Here is a 23,076-nt window from a genome sequence, read left to right as displayed (position 1 = left end):
GAAAAGGGTATGGCCAAAGCAAACTTTCTATTATGTTTTCCGTTTCTAAATAGGGGAGACAGGCTTATGGAGGAGCAGAGTAAAGGAGGTTAGAAGGGAAGAAGAAATGATGATACACCAGAAAGAGAGGATAATTAAAAAGGGGCTCAGAAATAATAGGGAAGAATTAAAATGAAATGCTGAGGTTATGCAGGTAGTCTAATCAGACAAAAGAAATAATTACTTTTCCCAACAAAAATTTACTTACTGTGTAGATTTAAAAATTAATTTAACCAATAAATCTCTTATGAGTATGTTTCTGTTTTCTCTGCTCATCAAGAGGAATGCAGAAACCTAATTTTGTTGTTGTTACCATGTTAGAAGATTGTGCCTTACTCTTCACATTCCTGAAGAACAAGAGTTCATGGTCACTCTAATTACAATTCAGAACAACCCTGTACCTTTTTGAACACAGAGTTGGAGAATGTTGCAGCTGGAATGGACCTTGCAAGAGAATGTTGAATTCTTTACTTTTCATTTAAATTAAGGTTTTAAAAGAGGTCAGGCACAATATAAGCACAGGAAATCTAATTGAAAAACACCATAAAGAAAAAAGATGTTTTTCTCTTCCAAATACACTTCAGAAATAGTTCACACAAAGCACATGGTTCAAGGAGACTTTTTCTAAGTTTACAAAACTTAAGTTAATTGGCAACAAAATCTCAATTATGTGTGTTTGATTGAATTGAACTGGGCAAAACAGAACATATCTGGATGCTTCAGGACCAAATAAACTCCTTGTTTTAAAACGTTCTTTCTTTCTTTCTTGTTGAATGATGTAGGTTGATTATCCATAACTTCAACATGAGCCTTGAGGACAAAGAAACTATTATATTTGAGTTCTCTGAGTCTACCAAGAAGCCATAGTCTTGACTAAATTCAATATGGCAAATCAACAAACACAAGTGGAAACAAAAGCAACAATAACAACAGACCATATACAAACAGAATTAGAGAAAAGAAATATTGTTAGCTTCCAGCCTTGGGACATCCACCTGGTGTCATTAAAGTGACCAGTAGTTTTTGTATTTTTCAAAGACAGACAACAGACTAATATAAAAGTTAATTGACAGTTTGATATCTGAGTCAAATGAAGTGCAATCAAAGATTGCCAAATCTCTGGAGATTTTAAGGGACTTCAAGTTCACTATTAGTGAAATAAAATTATAGATATATTTCATTTAGTATTTATAGACTAAAAAATAATCATCTCCATGATTGGCCTCTCCTATTATAGTACTTAATGAAATACATCTCCTACTATTTAGGCACTTGTGAAAATCCCACCCCATGCTCATTAAATATATCCAGAGCTAGTAACTTGCTTCTAGTAAACAGAACCCAAAAAAATAATGGAATGCCTTTTTCTTATTTCTGTGCCCTTTCTTTTTACTTTTATCCTTCACTCTGAGGGAAGCCAATTGCCATATTATACAATGTCCTCTAAAGAGGTCCATGTGGCATGGAACTAATATCTTTGTTCAATAAGCTGTGAGTACATGATACTTGCAAATACTAACAAAGGTTAACTTCAGAGCTGATCCTCCTCCTATCAAGATGGAAGATGATTACAACCCCAGGAAACAGTTGCCATCTTATAATGAACCCTGAACCACAGACAAATAACTAACTCTATATCCAGATGCCTAATGCACCAGAAACTATAAAACAAGTTCATTATTTTAAGTTGATAGGTTTGGGGCTAATCTGTTATACAACAATAAATGACTAAGACAATTCCTGCTTTCTGTTAGCTTTGTCCTTGGTATAAAAAAAGTCATTTTATTTCTTTTTAAATAATTGACTCCTGGCGCTCTTCTAAGTACCTTACAAATATTAACTCATTTAAACTGTAAAACAAATCTATGAAGCAGATTCTCTCGTGATTTATTTCTTCATCTACAATAAACATTCACAGCAGTTAAAACAGCATCATTGTCTAGTAGAGTAAGAAGTGTATTGGGCATTCATAAATCTGACGTTCAACTCTGGGACAATTATCCCTATGTATAAAGGGGTTTTTTTTTTATTAATATGCATAAGTTTGACTATGTTGTTTAGAAAACAAAGAAGGAAAAAATTCAATAGTTCAGAGGGAAAACACAATGAAGCAAGAAGTCAAGAAGCCTATGAACTTAAAACACTTTAAGGGGAAAAATGTTCTATCATTTGGATCTTGAGCACTGGGTTAACTGCCTTGTTTGAACTGCAGAAGGACTTGATTCAGTTTATTAAAGGAGGATATTCATAGTTTCCTATGAAAAGCTGTTTTTCTTCTCAGAGGGAGACTGTCATTCCAAAAATAGAGCAATGACAGGGAAAACACACAGAGGGAAATGAATCTCATGTGTGGTACCACATGTGTATGCTGAGGCATTTGAACTACAAGTTTCCCTTCCTAGGAAAACCTTAGAGATAAGGTCAAAAATGGCTCTCAAATCAACTGAAAAAAATTAATCTACTACAATTATTTTTCTAACATTAAATTAGCACTCTAGGAAAATTCAGAAATGAGGATGTATTAATTCCCACATATTTACAAATATATTCTATGTTTGAATACAAAGCAATTACTTTCATTATTTCAAAGTTATAGAACAAAATATTTTGAAAGAGGCTTAAAGATATATATTTACATTTTCCATATATAGTGCTATATTTTTGTACATATTCAAATACTTTATCATTTGATTTTCTACTAGATACCATGCTGAAGTTATACATGCACATTATTTTATACTAATACTAATATAAAATAGACCATTAGACTAAACAAGTGAATAGAAGAGAATATTTTGTAGAAAAAAAACAAAAGGAGGTGGGGAGGAAAGTGAACTATTAGAAGAAATTCCATACCTCAAAGTAAAACATTAAGGGCAGTTGCTAAATACCTTATTTCTTGTCAATAAAAGTTTTTTTCTACTGGATATTATTATAAATAACTAATTTTTTAAGTAATCTTACAGCTTACAAAGTATAACTGCATTCAGAAATGAAGGTTCTTATTGCCATTTTGTAGAATTTGCAGATTCAAAAAATGTAGAAATGCATTTTAATGATTTATCATCAAATGAAATTAATATTAACATGATTTACGAATTTTTGGTAAAAATAATGTATATGAAAAATATCTTAAAATATTTTTTATAAACTATCCTACACAATAAAATTAACATTACAAGAAAAATACAGAATGTTTATTTTTTTCTTTCTTTTACCAACCAGAACCCCATGGGCATTAGGGCTATATAATACAATTATGCATAGTAAAACATAAATATAAATGAATATACTTTTAGACAAGATTTTATCAACTATGTTCATAAGAGGACTTCCAAATATGATAGGACTAAGATTTTAAAGGAGCCGTTTTAAATCCTGGCAAAGATACATACAATACACAGAAGGAACACAGTAGTATTGGAAAAAAAAAAATTAAACAAGTCACTTTAGTCTTGACCTAAATTCAGTGACAGGTCTAATATTCTGAATCTGTCTAGGAAAAAATATATTCTACCACTGCTTGAAAAAGCTATAGGGCATAGTGATTTATAACAGTAGTTCTGAACAAATGAAAACCCAACATTTTTACAGTTGAACAAAATTGGGCTTGTACAATAGGGAACCTAAAACTCATTTGGATTCACGCAGTGTTTCAAAAACATATCACTAGGACCCTTTACAATCAATTCAGAACCTAACTGGCAGCCAGAACAAGAATCTCCAAGTAGAAATACATTGCCCAAACTCTGCATGCTAAAAATCTCACAGGTTGTATACTTTGTACAAACCATCTTTTCTTTTTGGATACCTGAAGGAGACCTGTAGACAGACAATTATAGTCACCCAATTTGGATAACATAAAAGCACAAATTAAGATTTCACTTCCTATCTGTGACATCACGTTCTAATTTACTCTATTTCTAAACTGATAATATACCCATTTTCCCCAAAAGACTGAATGTAATTCAGACAGAACAGCCATCAATTAACATTTACACCTGTGCAGATAAGAGAATGGCTATTATTTTAGTTTTATTACAGGAAGAGATGAAAATCTACCAGTGCAGTTTTAGAAGCTTTAGTATGCATCTTTTTAATATCTGAATTACATTCCAGGATGTCTAAAGCCTCCAAAGCTAGGCCTCCAATATAATATGATATTGAAGCAGGTGTTCTTCCAAGCAAATAGTGAAAAATACTCTAATAGCTAGGTCAACTTCACAATTCTATTCTTATTCTTTTCTTGGTCCATAATATCTATTTATTCCTGAAATACTAAGGCACAGATAAAGCCACATCACTGTGAAAATGAAAAAAAAAAAGAAAAAAATATCTAACTTTTCAGTGCCTTTACCAAAAGGGGTTGCAACAAAAGTTAATAGGAACAAAACTGGATAAGGGACAACCCAGACTGATAAAAGTATGATCCTCCATAGGCAGCTTAATATTGTACAGAGGCTTCTAAGTCCTCACATGGCACAGAAGGATATCAAAGTTCCTAGGCTGGATTCAGGAAATCCAGTTAACATTACCTTTTAGCCTGAACACATGGTTTGAATACAATGGACGATTTTCATTTTGTGTTATAAAGTCATACAGTATTTTGGGATTTGACCCAATTTTTCAGAAAATTTGTGTATTTCCCATAAATAGCTAGACATGCTTTGTTATCAGTATAGGTTTACTTTCCTAAAATTGATTATTTTGTTCTCTAAACTGTTAGGGAATAACATAGTTTATATGTAAGTAATAGTTTCTTTCTTCTTATGTTATCAGAAAACCTTTATAATTTTTTCATCATATCGGACGGAGTAGAAGTTAGTATTTCATGAAATTATAATTATTCATGGTGATAGCCATCTGGGTCATTCAGAGTTCTATGTACAAAAAGAATATGTTGTTAATGAAGATGAAAGTGATAATGAGAAATGAATATGAAATAATATGAATATCCAGAATTCTTTGTTCCAAAGTTTTTAGATTTCCAGCCTCCTTCTCAGAAATCCTTGAATTAAAGATGTGAAAATGCATTAGGTATATTTTTCTGTAACCAAATACATATTTTTTACTTATATAGGTAGAGTAAAAAGTAGTTGTAAGCAATTATCAAATTTTACAAGTGATATCAAATCTACAGAGACCTCCAAAAAATGCTTTGTTCTTCCTACAAAGAAATTTTTCTGGCTACATTGCTCAGATAAACGTCTGAACTCTCCACTTTGCTTTGGGAGAGAGACTCTAAAGGTGAGCACAATGCCATATTGTGGCTAATATAATTTTCTCAGCCTAGTAAATTTTACTGGGCAGGTTTTAACAGAGCATTCAGATTACCAGTTTTATGGATTACTGACGCTCATGTAGGGTTTTGGTTTTGTCTTTTTTTTTTTTTTTTTTTTTTTTTTTTTTTTTGCTTCATATCAGGACTACCACAACTATTATTTCAGGGTTATAACTTCACTCTATGTTGGAACTGTATAGATTTTAAACAAGAAAATATACTATGTGAACATTATTTTGGTTTGGTTATAGAAAGATGGATTTCATGCCATCTTTCTATACTCATTCTTATTTCCCTTCATATGCCCTAACTGATACACAACAAATTATACATTCTTTTTAAAAACACCTCATATTTTTTTGCCTTCATGGGCTTCCTTACCCCACATAGAAACAATTTCCCTCTATTCTATACTTTTATAGCCTTTGGAGCCACACTTACAAAATGGGTCACTTGTTCTATTTATTTGAATAATCATTTTCAAACCAATTATAGTAGGCATGGAATGGGTACAGGGAAAAGAGGAATGACAATATATTCTCTCATTGTCAATGGGCACTTAGTGTACACTAATAAATAAAACAGTATTCTGACAATTAAGAGCAGGTCTAAGTTTTAGGATATATTTTTTACAAAATGCCATTTATTAAAATTTGAGAATCTCTTTCGGGAAAAATTCTAACTACAACATCTCTTTTATGAATTTATTGTAAGCATAGAAAGTAGGAGTTTGTGTTAAAATCACCCAAAATGTTAAACATACAAAATGCTATTAAAACTCCATGAATACTAGAAATTACTGGACAATTACATGAAAACAAACAAAAAAACATATCTTTGCAATAACTCACCTTTCCTAATCACTAAAATTTTCAGTGCTACCTCAGCATAATAAGACATGGAGGCAAGCATAAGAAATGTCTTATATTGCTCTTTCAATTTTTCTTGCTTCTTCTTAAATGTCAAAGGTTGTCAGAATGAGAGATACAGTTTATCACATACTCTCTTTATTTAGGGGGTTTTCAAATTTTCTTCTACTCATCTTTTTCATATGTAGCAATTTTTATCCTATACATACTCGTATCCTGATCTATGGGTAAGGAGGTGAGTTTTATATTAAGATATCTGCTTGATTTTAAATCAGAATTATTTTTTTAGTCCTGAGAGTTCATCTTATTGAAGCAAAATCCCTGTTTTTTAAAAAAAAATCAGTTTATTCTTAAAATGGTTGTTTGAATCTTCTTAATCAATTTTAAAGGTCTTCAATTCATCTCATTTTCAATAAAGGAGTTCTGAGTGTTCTTCATATTTATGTACCCTCTCAATCTTTTCCAGAATCTCAGAGTGGATTATCTTCATATGAACAACTAAACTTAACTCAGGAATAATGTAAGCAGAGAACTATCTGATGCTAACTGTTGGAATCAAACCCAAGTGAAAATTCCTTAAGTTTGAAAATTTCAAACTTAAATTGTCCAATTGGCTTAAATTAATAACAACTTCCTATTTAATATGTATTTACTTCCCCGATCTATAACACTGTGTATAAGCACTGTTCTAAAACTATAGGGGAGTGTCTTTAAACTTTTTCTGTAAAGGGGTATATAGTAAATATACAGTTTTATGAATATAGAGTCTGTCACATTATATTCACCTCTGCTGCTTGAAAGTAGCCACAAAGAATGCATAAATGAATAAATGTGACTGTTTTCCAATGAAACTTGTTTTACAGGCACTGAAATCTTAATTTTCTCGATTTTTGATAATTTTATCTGTTTTTGATACTTCACAAAGTACCTTCCTCTTCTGACTTTTTCAACTATTTACAAATGTAAAAACCATGACTAGCTCATGATCTTACAAGCAGGTAGTTGAACAGATTTGGTCCATGAGCTATGCTTTGTTGAACAAGCTTTAAGGGACATAGGGGAATCAGATTTCCTCTCTGTAACTAGTTGGGGACAAAGGATATTTAGATGAAATGGTAGTCTACCTGGTACTATAAGAAATGTACATATTATTAGGTTTAGATAAAACAAGAATAAAACTGTATAAATAATCATTTTATGCACAAATCTGATGGTTCATTTTAGTGGACTATTACTAGTAAAAAGTAAGTTCTGAAGATGTATATGTAATATTGACTTAGACTAACCATAGATGTAGTATCAAACATTAGAACCACCAAAAAATTTTCAAGTCTATTTGTTAATCAGAAGCAGGACACAAATCAGAATAAATAAAACATGAAGGGTCAAAATAACTTTAAAAAATTACCATGTTGAAGCAGAGGATAAAAGCAGACAGAACAGGTCTCCAAAGTAAATACACACCATAGCAGGAATCTACTGCTCTCAAGCAAGGAAAGGATATTAGAACAGTACTAAGGTAACTAATGCAGACAAAAAGAAATGCAAACCAGCAGAAAACATTCACACAAAAATGCACCGACCCTCTGCCATGCTCATAAAGGATATAACTTAAAAACAAGAATGGTGCACCTATCCCCTGGCCCCCAAACTATTATACCTGCCATTTGGGATAAATGAATAAAGAAATTCAGCTATATGACACACATCATAAAGAAGGTCAAAGGGCATCAAGGAAAGTTAGCTGAATGACTAACATTATTGAAAGATGTCATGCTGAGGAGAAATGAATTTGAATTTTTAGGTTAACAACCAAGTCAAAAACTAATCCAAACACAATTTTCTTTGTGAGCTAGTACCTATTAAGGTTGACTCTTGGTTATATTATGGAGATATCATTATTCAGTAATTTTTTTCAGATACAATTATTTACTCTGTACATATATCCTTATTTAGAGATAATCAAAGATGATTTTCATTTATCATCAATGGAATCAAATGACTTTTTGTGCTTTCAAACTTATTTCTGGTATATAGCTGGACAGATTAACTACAAAGGGCTTTGACTTAAAGTAAAAATCAGACTCCTTACAGATAGATAGATACATAGATAGACAGACAGACAGACAAATAAAACCAGCGTCTTGAATTCCTCTCCCTTTACAGTGGATTTCTTGTTTTAATTCTCCCCTGTGAAGCCATCCCTATATGCCCCATATTACCAATGGTGAAAACTGTCCTCATATTGATGTGAAAATTTATTCACATTTGTGAATTCGATACTTCAAGATTTGCCTAACAGCAGAGAACAGATAGTTCCAGTTCCTTGCCCTGTTCCCCAAACTTGTGATGTCTTTCAGTTGTACTCCAGGGGAAACTATCTCATTCTTTTGGAGACTAGGAGAACTTTTACATAATAAGAGCAAAAAGATCTAGCAAGAGTACTTAATTGTCCAATTAGATGTTATCAAAGCCTAATTGGAGAAACAGAGTTTACCCTGTGACCTAATTCTTAAGAGGTCAATTGGGAAAAAAACATTCATGTCTTCTGCTAAATGCAACCATTTGCAAAATCTTCCATGTTAGCTCTATTGAAGTACTTCCTTTTTAAACAGGTCTCAGTATATTTGGGGCATAAAAAAACAACCCTAAATCGAACAGATATCTATTTGGGAGTTTTGTATATCCTCAGTTATTTTGTTACATTTTTTGATTACACAAATTTGTGTTAGTTATCTGTGTCAATCAAAGTCATGTGTTCTTTCAGATGCTTCCAGAATGTACACTATCATCATAAGACACTAATTTGTAGAATCTAATTTTGCCTGGGTCCCCAATTATAGGCCAAATAAACTTTAAATTAAAGCCACTGGAATCAAAAGAGAGAAAGGAAAGGAAAGAGTATCTATTGAGTAGTTAGAAGGTGCTAGATCAAATACTGTAGGTGCTCTGTATATGGTTCAGCATGTGATCTTCTCAGCCTATAGACAGATGTTATGTCATTTGACAGACACTCAGGTTTTCTAAAGTCATCCACTGATTCACTGACAGTGTAGAGTATCATGACTCCAAAGTCTATAGCCTTTTCACACAAAACCAATGTTAGTTGATTTTGTAAATTTGAAGATGATAAAAGGCAAGCTTTGTTTCTTTGTAACATTTATCTTTGCTTAAAACCTCACCCATCCTTCCACATCTACTAAATATTTCCTCCTCCATTCTCTCCCCTTTCCCTGATTCACTAGCCAAGAGTGATCTCTCTTCTCTGCTAATGCTCTCCACATATTTTTCTCAGTCTGACCAAGTAATTCATATGTCATACTTATGGTATGGTACTTAACCAGAGTCCCTGCTAATAACCATTTCTTTAGTTTCATGGTCACAATGTCTACTGATCCCAGAGTTTCCTCACACAACCTCAGGATAAATAAAAGTTCAGAATTTTGGTAATATTTGTGCATCTCATAATTAATGTTCAATACTACCTTCCCTCCAAATAATACAATAAAAGAGTTTGCTCAAAATTATAATAACTTTAATAGAAACTTAAGTTTTTATGCCTCTAAATTTGTTTAGGAAACTGGTTCCTTCATTATTTATACATCCAAACTTCCAGTAATATTTGTGAGATCAGAAATTTAGGAGAGCCCTTAGACCTGTTCCCTAGGGAGCAGCCAGAGTTGACAGCATGGCTAGAGTAGGAATGGTGGCTCACAGTTAATGCAGATGGGGCTTCAACAGTCTTGTTGTTTCTCCATGTCCAGAGAAAAATGGACAATGCACACATTAGACATGGAAATGGCCCAGATGGTGAATAAGAGTCAGAATGATGGGCAGCTTATTTCAGCAGATGATTATGTGAGCAAGGACACTCAGGGTCAGCTCTGTTCTCCTCAGTATCCCCACCAAAGCTGTTATGCTTAAGTTCCTGAAATATAAACTCAATCCTAAGGTGAAGGAAGAAGGAAACTCCACATTTTTGAGATGATATATCTTCCAGCGAAGGGTGATTAGCTCAAAGTGTAACTTTTGCAGAATATAAAATTAAAATATTGCATATATTGTGTTCTAAGTGCTTTATGCAAATTAAATCAATTGATCCTCAGAAAAAAGCTATTATTTTCATTGCCAGTTTACATACATGTACACGGAGACATTTTACAGAAAAAGGAAAAAATCAAATAACTTGTCCAAGGTCATATAGCAAAAAAGGGGTAATCAGAATTTGACTCAGGTAGTGTCATGATTTATTATTAGCATCACTAAGAACATAAACTATATAACTTCCACATTTTGCACATATTAACTCGTGCTGTTTGCAAACATCAACAATAACTCCTTAGTTCATTAGCTAAAAAAAACTATAGTAATAAAAAAGGTCATAGAACTATAGAACTGATAACAATTGGTTGGCAAGGTCTTTTTCTATCTAAACAAATTAATTTAATTAGAAGTATATTCACGTGTTATACAGCAATCACTAGAAAATTTAGCAGCCAATAAAAATGCACATTATTGGTACATTCATTAGTGCTCTGTTTTAACTACAATTCATCAGTTTTTACCCTTTTAATGTATAAAAAATAAAGTACTAGTAATATCCCAGTATTTATTATAACATCTCAGCCATTCACACAGGATTATATTTAAAGCCATGGTTTTATTTTCTTTCATAAGAGAATGATGTTCTTTAATTAAAGCTCTACTTTTCCTATTGAGATGCATTTGCTCTTATTATTTACCATTTCTCTTTTAGAGAGGAAAGAAGATTCAGTCTGCATTTTCTTTCAAAATTATACCAATGATACTATATCCAAATGGAAATAAATTTTTTGTCATTGATATCTTTAGCAAAATTAAAAACATACAGAATAAACTATCTGCCCCTCATGATCATTACTAACACACTTTAAAACATGTTTCGCTGTCACCAAATTGACTTAAATCTGCCTAACTGCATAACCTGAAACTTCAATTAACCTTATAAATTGTAAAACTCTTACTTCCCATTTTCTCTTCCTTAAGTTAAGATGCCCAAGGACAATATTCCTTACACAAAATAAAATTAAAATATGCAATACTGACACTAAAAAACAATTTGTTAAGCTGTGGACTTGGTCATTATTTGAGTTAAATCATATACTTCACATTGAGCAAGATAGATACCACAGTTCAGTAACTATGACCTAGCACCCTATTTACAGGTCTTTACTTCTTGATGAATTGCACTACAGTTAGATGATTAAGAAGGAGAAATTTTCTCACAGAGGAGAGAAGGAAGAGCAAGGAGAAACCCAGCTATAACGCAGATTTGTTAGCACAGCTTGGGCTAGATTAGTTTGGATTAAATCCAGTTACAGAGAACTATTGTGGCAAAGCTCTCCCTTGGGATCATCAGGAAACAAACAGGTAGTCATCTGCACAGGATTGTTTAGGTATTTTTCAGAAATACCTGAAAGCAGATGTCTCCTTTTTCTTTCTGTGCCATTAATGTATATTTCATGTATGTCTGATACAATGGATTAAAACCCCCAAATGAAACATTATTGGCAGGCCCTAAGTTATAAAAATGTTTAGAATTCTAAACAGTTTTATTTGGACTTTGGAATTTGTTTTCTTACAAAAGCATTGATATAAGTGCTGCTGAGAGCCTATAAGCTAATAAATATTCTATTTAATGTAGTATACAAATGGAATATTGAAAACATGCAACATAAATTTTTTAAATATTCAATCATAAAATAAAACCTAAGAAAATATGCTAAACTCTTAATATAGAACTTTTCTGAAATGGTTCAAAAGTACTAATTAAATGAAAATATATTAAACAAATTAATAAACTGAATGAGCATATTTTGTATCTTATTTTAATGGTTATAGTGAAGGAAAATAATATTTGTAATAAGCAAAGTGAGAACTGTGTTAATGTTATCAAAATGAAGCCTTACATTTCAAATAATTTAAATGTTCTTTTTTTCTATGTTAATAAATATTTAGAAAATGCCCATCATAACTGAGGTTCTTTGTTAGATTCCTTAATAATACTAATCCTTCAGGAGCTCATGGTCTTGCTTAGCCAACATTCTTTTATTCTCCAGAATAATACCAATGATAATTTAGTTTTAGAATTAAGTAAAATATCAAAAAGATAATTCATTCCTTTCATTCATATGCCCATAAAGGATTTAAGCTTACCAACCACCTTTGTATTTCTATTAAAATTCTCTGAAATTTGAAGGCATTTGAACCCTCCTTTGGAAGCATACTATTCCTGGCTTCTATTTCTCTGAAATAAACAGATTTTATCAGAATTAAAAATTTGTTGATTAACAAGACATTAACAATCGTTAATAGAAATGGAGAAATTGGGTTGAGTGCATATCTGAACATTTTACACATCTCTATTGTTTGATTTTCTAGAAAGAGGATATTACTTTTTTAATTTAAGAAAGCATCTAATAGAGAAAAAAACAAAAACAGAATTCATTGAGGAAGGCATGCCCACCCTAACAGGTCTAAACAGACGTGTTTGGAATTCACTTACTGAATAACTTGTCTGGTGCTCTCCAGAGCCAGCTGCCTTGCCACTCACTTTGACAACAGAAGAATGAAAATAGTGAACTACCTGAAGCTTACCACAAAAGTTTTTTTTTTTTTTTAGTTAGCAATTCCATTTGATATGTATGGTCTATGGGTTCTCCTAGATAAATGCAGGATAGTACTTGCTGACCTCTCTAATGGTTCTAAGAGTCTTTTACTAAACACATTTAATGTTGAGTTGCTAAATACACCCTATAAGGTTTTTCGTTATTTTCTTCTCTCTCAATTATTTTCCTATTTCCTATTTTTCTGATGTTGCAGAATTCATATTTTGTGTTTCATAATCATTTTACTCAAAAAAGGATTGAGTCATGTACCCTGAGGATATCTTTGATTTTTTTTCTTACCACTTTCTCTTTTCACAAAAAGTACTATTTCCACTTTTGAGTCATAATAATCACATGTATGTACTTATTAAAAGTTTATTCTCTACGGTAAATCCTGTTCTGTTTAAGATGACCAGATTAATTTCTATTCACCAACCTAAAGTAAAATTTCTCTCATTCTGTCTTTTATTCTTTCCACAGTGTAGAGTCAGAGAGACTCCCAAGTTTGTCTCAGCTCTTTCACTCTTAGTATTGTATTTTCTTAGTCTTAGAAAAGTAGCATTATAAAATAGAGTGCACTGTTCTTGTGGTTAAGTGACGGGTTCAAAACTCAGCTCTTCTCAAACAAGCTGTATGATTCCACACTAGTAATTTAATCTCTCATATTTATTTATCAGTAAAATAAAGAATTCTCAAACTTATAATAATTAAGATTGCACCTTACTATGTTGAAACATCCTATATCTTGAATATGATTAGATTTTTCTGTCCCTTAGAAATCAATCTTTACCCAGAAAGACTTATCACTCAGATTCTCCTGACCACTATATGCCCACAACCTGGATGCCAGAGTGCAATCTGTATTTAGAGTCCTTGATTTTCTCATGCAGGAGAAAGATTTGTGCCATTTGCCTTGAGCTGGAATACAGCCATCTTGGATTCCTTTGTGAGTGATCAGACATAAACAAGCCTACTGTTTATGTCTTCTATCTGCAGATGCATCCTACTGGATCAGGAAAGAAGACCAATGCCATGATATCAAAAGGGGAAAAGGGTACATATGAATAAGGAGAGAGGGGTGACCGGACTTCAGCATATCACAAGGATTCCCCATTTGTACCTTGCTCTTAAGAGAAACAAAAGATTCTGCTTCTCCAATAGAGAAGAATGTAGCAAAGAATCCTAGTCAACTCACTCGAAATTTCAACTGTTAACCAGTCCAGTCAGATATAGTCATTTCAATGCCTCAAGAAGGAACTTAATAACATACCAACAAAATTAAACAAATAAAAACAATAAAGAAGGAAAGTCAGCTGCAAAGAAGAACGAGAGCCTTGCAAATAAAGAATTCCACAAGCTAAAATTACCTAGCATAGCAAGTTGTAGTCCCAGAATCTTGATTAATCCTCATTTATTCATTCAAAAATATTAATTGGAAAATTAGCTCCAGGGTTATTATATGCCAAGCTGAAGTCATATTATTGAATAAGATGGATAATGTGTCTTCATGAAGCTTACATTCTTGTAAGAGCACCAACAGGTAAAGAAGCAAGTAATGTAATTTCACATAAGTGCTAAAAATAAACGCAGTAAAGAAATAGAGGGAACAGGCAAGTTATGGAAAATATCCTTGAAAACATAATATTTGAACAGAGATCTGAATGTGGAAAGAATAGGTCATGCAAAGATCTGGGAGAAGAGAAAGCCATAATTTAGGGACAGAAATAAGCTTGAAAAACAGCAGAAGGTCACTGGGGTTGAAGTGAATTGAAAGAGAGTTGTAGTGGAAGGGATCCTAGGGAAAGATTCTCAATCTTGGCTACATATGAGAAATTTCTAGGAAGCTTCAAAATTCCATGATGTCCAGCTAACTACAAATTTTTTAAATTCCTAAATGATAGAAATTATGATATGAGCATGAGAAGCAACAGTATTGATGGTGAGAAGAGTTGTGTTCAAAATGTTTTATAAGACCCAAGAGTACTTCCTGATCTATCAAAGATGGGTTTGAGGGGAAAAAAAATCAAGGATGATTTCTAGGTTTTTATTCTAAGAAACTGGATGGAGTGTGATGCCAGTTGACTGAGTTAGATTTGGAACATAATCAATTTTGAGACAGCAAACCAAAAAATTCTTCTACTTCATTAGTTCTCTTCAAATTCATTTTCTAAGAATATGTAAACATAATTCACACTGCTTTCCCTTCCTCTGCCTGATGGGAGAGGTCATGACACCCAGAGCTAAGCAGACATTTCTCTCTTGGTGATCTGCGAGCTGTCTGACAAAGTTTTGCAGGCTCCTTCTGTTTTTTGTAGGATGGGTTGGAAATCGCTGCAGGTAATGACAGAGATATTCTGAACCATTTGTATTATGTTTTCTGGAGCAGAGAATTTGAGAGAGCAGGCTTATGGTAAAATTACTATTTTTTTATGATTTCTGCCTATGGCATAGTCCTGTTAGACCTTCATGCTTAAATCTTGCTGGATATGGCTTCAACTTTATTTTGCTTTCTTGGCAAGACAGAGGCTTTTATTATGGAGATAGAGTGATGCATGGAGTGAGCAATGAAGCACTTCCTGAACAAAGGCTTTATGCATGTGATTTTGTAATGTTAGTTAATCTCCCTTCATATAAACAGATCAGGGAAATGTACAAAGATACCTGACTTGGCATACCTTGTTTAAGAGCAATGAGTTGTGGCTATACATGTTACAGAAATGAGTGCCAAATTCTATCAAAAACGTATGCATGCATGTTAGTAGCAACTTGTCCCAAACTGGAAACAGTGCAATCAATCAACACTATAACGGAAAAATAAATTGTGGAGCAATGTGTTACCCAAGAATGAAAAAGAACTATGGCAACATACAATGATGCAAATAAATCTAAAATACATGGTTTTGGAAAAAAAAAAAAAAAAAAAAAAGCCAGATACAAAAGAATGTAAACAATATGGTTTTATTTATAAAAAGTTAAGGAATAGTCTGTTAGAACTTCTATTTGGAAAGGCATAGAAATTGACTAAGGAGAGCTAATGGAAATGTTGCATATGTAGATCTAGGTGTTATTAATTATATACATAAAAATTCACCAAGCTACAGACTCAATATTTGTACACTTATGCATACACATGACATACAACTTCTATAAAAATATATTGATAGCTATAGATACCAAGTATAATTATACACCTATAAAGGTGAATAAATTGAAAATAACAATGGTCATAATTTATGAGTAATGAAACTAACATACCTAATAATTCCTGACATATCTTGATGTTCTGTGCTTTAGATAACAGTATGTAAAGAGCATTCACTAACTAAAATATTACAATAAGTTATAGTAAAGGTCTGCTTCTTTGAAAATGTTTAATAAAGATAATTCTATAATATAGTCGGTTATATACAAAAATACTTGGAAGACACTAGAAGAGACTAATTTTTCAAAGTCATTTTCTTTCTTAGGACACCACAATCAGTCACACACGCAAAAAGTCAAGGCACCATTTTAAGATCCTTCCTTTGAAAATATTTCAAATTGAGAAAAGGCTGTGTCTAAGCAGAGAGAACTAATGTGAAAATTTCCTCGCCTTCTCATATTTCACACAGCTACAAACATAATGATTGTGGAAACCAGTCTAATTATTACCTTTGCTCTCTTAGCCTTTATGGATCACCTGATTTTTCTTTTCATCATTCTGAAAGATGAGTGAAGCCAGGTAAATTTACTGCAGATTGTCCCTGTACAATCATTTGAGAACAACTGAAAAGCTTCATTCTCTTTAACTATTTTGTTTTATTTCATGCAAAGAAAATGAAATGACTGAACAGTTCTCTTTTTGGTTTTATTTTGGCAAATACTATAATTGAAAGTGTAAAACCAATCAATGACACCTCTGGTTAAAATTTATTTCTGCAATATATCCCAAAGGAGTGATTTGTGAGGAATAATATGCAGCCTTCAATTTACTTTATCACAGCTGGATATGAAGTTAAATCCCCAGCTGGATTTTAACCACCCAGAACCAAGCACCAGATGGCTTATCTGCACCTCAACCCGACAGCTGTGTCCTGATATGCACAGCTGGTCTTCACATTTGAATGACAATATTTAAATGATAACATTATGTAATGCAGAAAAATGTGTTTGGGTAGCATGGGTCTTGGAAACTAGATTGCACAGTTGCTCTTAATAGTAAATGCACAGCCTCAACAGCTAATTCACATTCCTTCTATTTGTGTTGATGGGTCTTGGCTAGAGATAAGAGTTTACTGCCACATGGAAACATTCCAGTGCCATTCATATTGTACTACTATCTGTCCACAATGACTCTCCTGGGTACTCACCATGTTCAATTTTTCTTTCACAAAAAATAAGCACAACATAGTTGCCATTCCGAAGCAGGAGACTTTTAAAATTTTGTGATAATTAATAGATATTGCATGCTGCCAAGATGGAGGAATTAAAAGGTATTTGGTGAAAAGCAGCTGCTATAGAAATTCTTCCACAGTGTTGGGATATTATTATTCATTTCATATTTGAATTACAAATATCACCAGATCAACAAACATAACAAAATTAATACCAAAATTCAGTACTTTAAATTAAAAAACTTCATGAAGGGCAAGTTTCAAGGAAAATATATTTGAATACATTTGAGACATGAATGAAAAATTGACATATTTCAAATGTGAGATGGATGAATAAACATAAAAGGCCTTAATAAAATATAGAGTGCCAAGTATTCTATTTTAGAATTTGACAGAAGTTCCCTGTATGGCTGCTCAGATTTTGATGAATGTATGCACTACCCCAGTGACACAAGAAAACTTGTCCTTAATATATATCCAAAGCAGTCATAGATACAAGGAAAAACCTTATATATTGAGTTAATAAGACTTGGATATAGTTTTCTCACTGCTACTTAGAGTAATTTGAGTTTGGTCATGACTTTTAACTTCTGTAAACTTCAATTCCTTCACATGTAAAATGGAAATCATAGATAAAGTCACACGTGTGAATATGTTCTGAAAATATATGAAACAGAAGATAGTGGTATGGCTTTAAATGCTATTTGGTCCTCCGGGGACTCTATAAATAGTGCTCCTCTTCCTCACCAAGGTTCTGAGTAAAATTAAATATAAAATTTAGGAGTGACATATACAAGCCTAACAGTCACTTTCATAATTAATAAAGGCTAAATCATGGGCTGTCCCTTACTCTGAGAGCCAAATGGATTTCTAAGTATTAAACCCTAGAACTGGACAGACTTACCCAGTCAGGCAGTGACAAAACAGAAGCAAAGACCCTATTCTCTGTGAGTCGCTTGGGCTCAAGAGAAAAAAGGGCACAGATGAGCCTGGCATGCCCAGTTGTCTTTCCAAATCTATCCATCAAAGAAGCCACTACAGGTCAAGAAGTAGAAAAACCCAAAATTCAATGAATACACTCAACATGAAAGGAAATATAAGGAGTTGAGAAAAATGTCTTCCATTAATATTAGTTAGTGTTTTGTTTCCTTACTCCAGCTGACTTATTCATGTTTGTTCAAATAGAAATATGGCTTTCCTCTTTGGAGGAAGACATCAGCAATAGAGCAGGAGACTTGGGGTTCTATTTTCATGAAGCTACTCCCTCAACACTAGAAATTATTTCTGCATGTATCCTTCTGAGACCACATTGAGCAACTCATAACAGTCAGAAATGGGTCAGAGAACCACATTAATTAAATCAACTGCAAGATCACTTTGCATCAGAAGCCAAAATTTAATTCCACATCCATGTCTCATCCTAAATTATGTCTAGTCACATTGTATAATATAACTAGCTCTCAAACCTTGGTGCCAAACTTAACTCTTCTCACACCACATATGCAAACCATTGCCAAGTCTTTAGGTTCATCCTTCAAAACCACTTCTCCTCACTCCACCTGAGCATTCCAAAAGAAATCTCATGACACTGCTCTGCATTCCTCCATGGCCTCCATGACTCTTTAGCACACTATGTATCTGTCTAGTAGTTTGGATAAGTTCCATTCAAGTAGGAATTTTGTCTGTTTTGTTTAACTCTGTATCCATAATGTAAAAACATTCCTGACACAACTTAGGCAACCAATACATACTCTGAAAACAAGAGAGTGAGAAAAAAACAGGAAAGGAAAAGGGAAAGGATAGAAGGAAGGAGGAGCGGGAAGCAGGTAGGGAAGCAGAGAAGTGAGGGGAGGTAAGAAAAGAGAAAAATCCAATAATTATTGGAGTTTCGAAGGGTAAGGTTACCCTAGGTTGTAAAATTTACCTCTTCAATTTGAGGATCGGTCCTGCCATTGAAGTGTAGAATACAACAGTTAGCAATATCTGAAAGGGTCATTATCATTTATTATATCCCTCTTATTTTCCAACTCTATAGTCTAGTCTGGACTTTGTCATTTGTTATGGTTTAGATACAAGGTGTCCCCCAAAAGCTTGTGAGACAATACTAAAACATTCAAAGGTGAAATAATTGGGGTATGAGAGCCTTATTCTAATCAGTGTGTTAATCTAATCGGAGATTAACTGGGTGGTAACTCTGGTGTGGTTGGAGGTGAGGGGGTCACTGGGGGCATGCCTCTGGAGTATATATTTTTGTTCCTGGTGAGAAATTCCCTCTTAGATTCCTGATTGTCATTTCCTGAGCTGCTTTCCTCTACCATACCTTTCTGCCCTAATGTTCTGCCTCACTTCCAGACCAGAGCAATGGCCATCTATGGACTGAGAATTCTGAAACCATGATCCCCAAAATAAACTTTTCCTCCACTAATTGTTCCTCTCAGGTCTTTGTTCACAGCAGTGAAAACACTAACTGAATACTATTATCAACAATACCAGTATATTTCCCATCATCTACACTCCCTTCCCAGCAGGGGATGAGTCTCACTTTTTATGTTATAATTTAGGTGCTTTAAAATGATACTGGAGAAAGGCGAAAGACTGTGCTTAATTAGGATTCAGACGTAACAGGCTACTAGATTTCAAATGCACCTTCATTTCTGCTCTGCAGTCTTTTTGTTCACTTATTGTCTATACACAAGACTTTCCATAATAAATCTTCTGAAATCCCTCACCAATTTCTAGTCACCAATTCCATTCCAAACCTGCTGTAATCTTGGCAGGTGATTTTTACTACTCTAGAGAAGATCAAGATTATCAGACACTAATTCCTTCATATTTCTTTAATCTCTTATTCTCAAAAATAACCATCATTTTATCCCAGAGGGAGAATTGCCATTTTCCTTTCAATCTCCTGCTGAACAGCACAGGCATAATTCTGACATTGAAAGGAGTTTCTTTGATTCTTGTGATCAAAATAAGATTGGTTAAGACTCCAAATTTATACTGTGATGAAGTCCAAAGTCCTTTTAAAAGTTTCCAGAAATTTACATACATCTTAAATTTTTAAGGTCACATAAGCATTCCTGTTTCCATATGTGTTCCCAGGATATACTACACTGACCCAGAAGTGAAGTCCAGACCCTTCAAACTATAACAACACAAAATACAAATTTAAAGTAAGAAGTTTTGAGTATTATAAGCTTTACTGAAAAGGCCAAATGACATCTTTCTGACCAAGGAGAATAAAGTAGTATTCTGCTGGGAGTGTCTGGCAATGCATTTGCTTTCCTAATACAAAAGTGAAAGAAAGATGTAGCTGATACCACATCTTTCCCTGGTTTGAATGTAGATATGTTTCTGGAGCAACAGGCACTGTCTTGTAACAAGAAGTCAACAAATAAGTTCTGACATTTTAGATGTACTGAAGCAGTACCAGCAGCTTTCTGCACTTTGTTAGTTGCATAAAAGTAAATCCCTATTGTTTTAAGTCACCTCTGTTTTACTTCTTCCTCTTCTTCTTCTTCCTCTTCTAATGGTCCTGGGGATTGAACCCAGAGTCACTTTACCACAGAGCTATGCTCCAGCCCTTTTATTTTTTATTTTATAACAAGGTCTTGCTAAGTTGCTTAAGAACTTGCTAAACTGCTGAGGCTAGCCTTGAACTTGTGATTCTCCTGTCTCAGCCTCCTTTGTTGCTGGAATTACAAGCACTTACCACCACCTGGCCATCCCTAAGTCTTCTGTTATTTGCAACTGAGAGAGGTTAAAGCTGAGATAAAATTTCAGAGTTACAGTTATCATAACCCTAAATCTAGAAAATTCAAGGAATTTAAGACTAGTGATCTAGTCCATTAAAGGCTATCCCATAAATAGGGTTCCTGAACTACTGAGTGTCATTAAGCCTTTTGGGCTGCAAATAAAAGTAGGTAAATTTATACCTACTCAATTCTGCACCCAGCAGAAAATTATAAAGTTGGTAGGACCATTGAAATGCCCCATCCTCAGAATCCAAGCTCACATGATACCATCTGTCAAACCACCTGACTTACTGACTTTGACCTGAACTTTGAGAGGTTCTCTAAAACTGTCCTGGCTCTTGAGAAATCTGTTAGTAACAGATTGAGCTAACTCTGCTCATCCATCTAAGCCCCACATGAGTCCTGAATTTTATATATACACACATATATATTTAAGTTTATATATTTATATATAATACAAATTCATATATATAATACATATATGTACTTGATATAATATCTGACAGATTAATTCTGAAAAATTACTTATATACAAAGACTGAAAATTTAAAAAGCAATAGAAATCAATGATTGACTTCTTGTGCACTCATAAATGAATTTTATACATCCAATAAAATTATGTTGTACTTGCACATAGCAGCTTTATTCATAATTGCCAAGATTTGGAAGCAACCAAGATGTCCTTCAGTAGGTGAATGGATAAATAAACTGATGTACATTCACACAATGGAATATTATTATCCAGCACTAAAAAGAAATGAGCTATCAAGCCATGAAAAGACATAGAGGAAACAAATGTATATTACTAAGTAAAATAAGCCAATATAAAAAGCCTATAGACTATAGGATTCTAACAAAATGATGTTCTAGAAAGGGCAAAACTATGGAGACAGTAAAAAGGTCAGTGATTGCCATGTGTTAGAGGAAGAAGGGATGAAGAGGAAGAATTCTTATCGCAGTAAAAATACTCTATACAAAACAATAATGATGAGACACATGCCATTGTACATTTGTCACACTCACCAAATGTGCATTAACAAGCATGAACCTTAATGTAAACTATGGACTTCAGGTGTCAATATAGGTTCATCAGTTGTAAAAATGTACCTCCCCTCATGAGGGATACTGATAGTGAGGGAGGCTGTTATACATAGGGGTAGAGGCATATAGAAATGTTTCTACCTTCTGCTCAATCTTTCTGTGAACCAAAAATTGCTCTTATAAAATAAAACCTTTTAAAACAATATGTTGTAGGGAAAATAAGGAAGTTTGAGGAAGTGCTGAAAATCCTCTATTTGTTGACAGTGGTGATTGTGTGGTGTTCATTTTCCATAAAATTCTTTAATCTACATATTTACTTTATACCCTTTTCTATATTTGTATTTCATACAAATTTAAAAAGAATATATTTTAATGACATATCACTTAATAACAAGAATTTAAAGGCATATTAAATTAAAAAGGTTATACAATAGTGCATATAATACCAACATTTTCACCAGTTACATACCAAAATACTAAGAGTTTGGTTATTTTTTCAGTAACAGCTAGATTACTTAAGGGTATTTGAAAAACATAGATGTTTCTAAAAATGAAAATGAAAAATACTAAGTAAAATAATAATTTTTTTAAGAAATTCACATTGTTATATATAAGATATATATATTCATTATTGTATTCAAATATTCACATATTCATATATATTCATATATCGGATTGGATTTTCCCATTTAAATAATAATCAAATGGATATAATTTTAAATAAACAAAGTACTCAGTATTAAGTTATTGTTTAGAATTTTGCTTTATGGTTGAATTTCTTTATTGGAATCATCTTTGATGCTAGTTAACAATGTCAAAGTGATTTTTTAAGTGTTAGAAAGACATCATGAGGTCTGCTGAATTGCTCCAGGCCTTTACTATAGTAATGGATCACATTTATGATGACATCATAATCTTATAAACAGCTGTCATAAAAAGCAGGGTCCACTATGTAAAATGATCTACTGTAGCCTCGTTACAACTTTATTATAGCAGTGGTCTAGTATTACAATTACAAATTGAAAATATGTTGCACATAACTTAGTTTGAGAAGGAAAATCACTTAACAGG

The 23,076-nt window shown here is 33.1% G+C and overlaps 1 long non-coding RNA gene across 3 annotated transcripts in view; it reads right to left on the bottom strand.

The window, feature by feature from the left end:
• Window positions 1-23,076, bottom strand: part of LOC306661810 — a 167,301-nt gene that overhangs the window by 140,878 nt on the left and 3,347 nt on the right. The window lies entirely within an intron of this gene.

Source organism: Sciurus vulgaris, assembly GCF_902686455.1.
Source record: "Sciurus vulgaris genome assembly, chromosome: 5".
Lineage (NCBI taxonomy): Eukaryota > Metazoa > Chordata > Mammalia > Rodentia > Sciuridae > Sciurus > Sciurus vulgaris.
The sequence above is the reverse complement of the archived record's forward strand: the minus strand, read 5'-3'. Positions and strand labels throughout refer to the sequence as shown.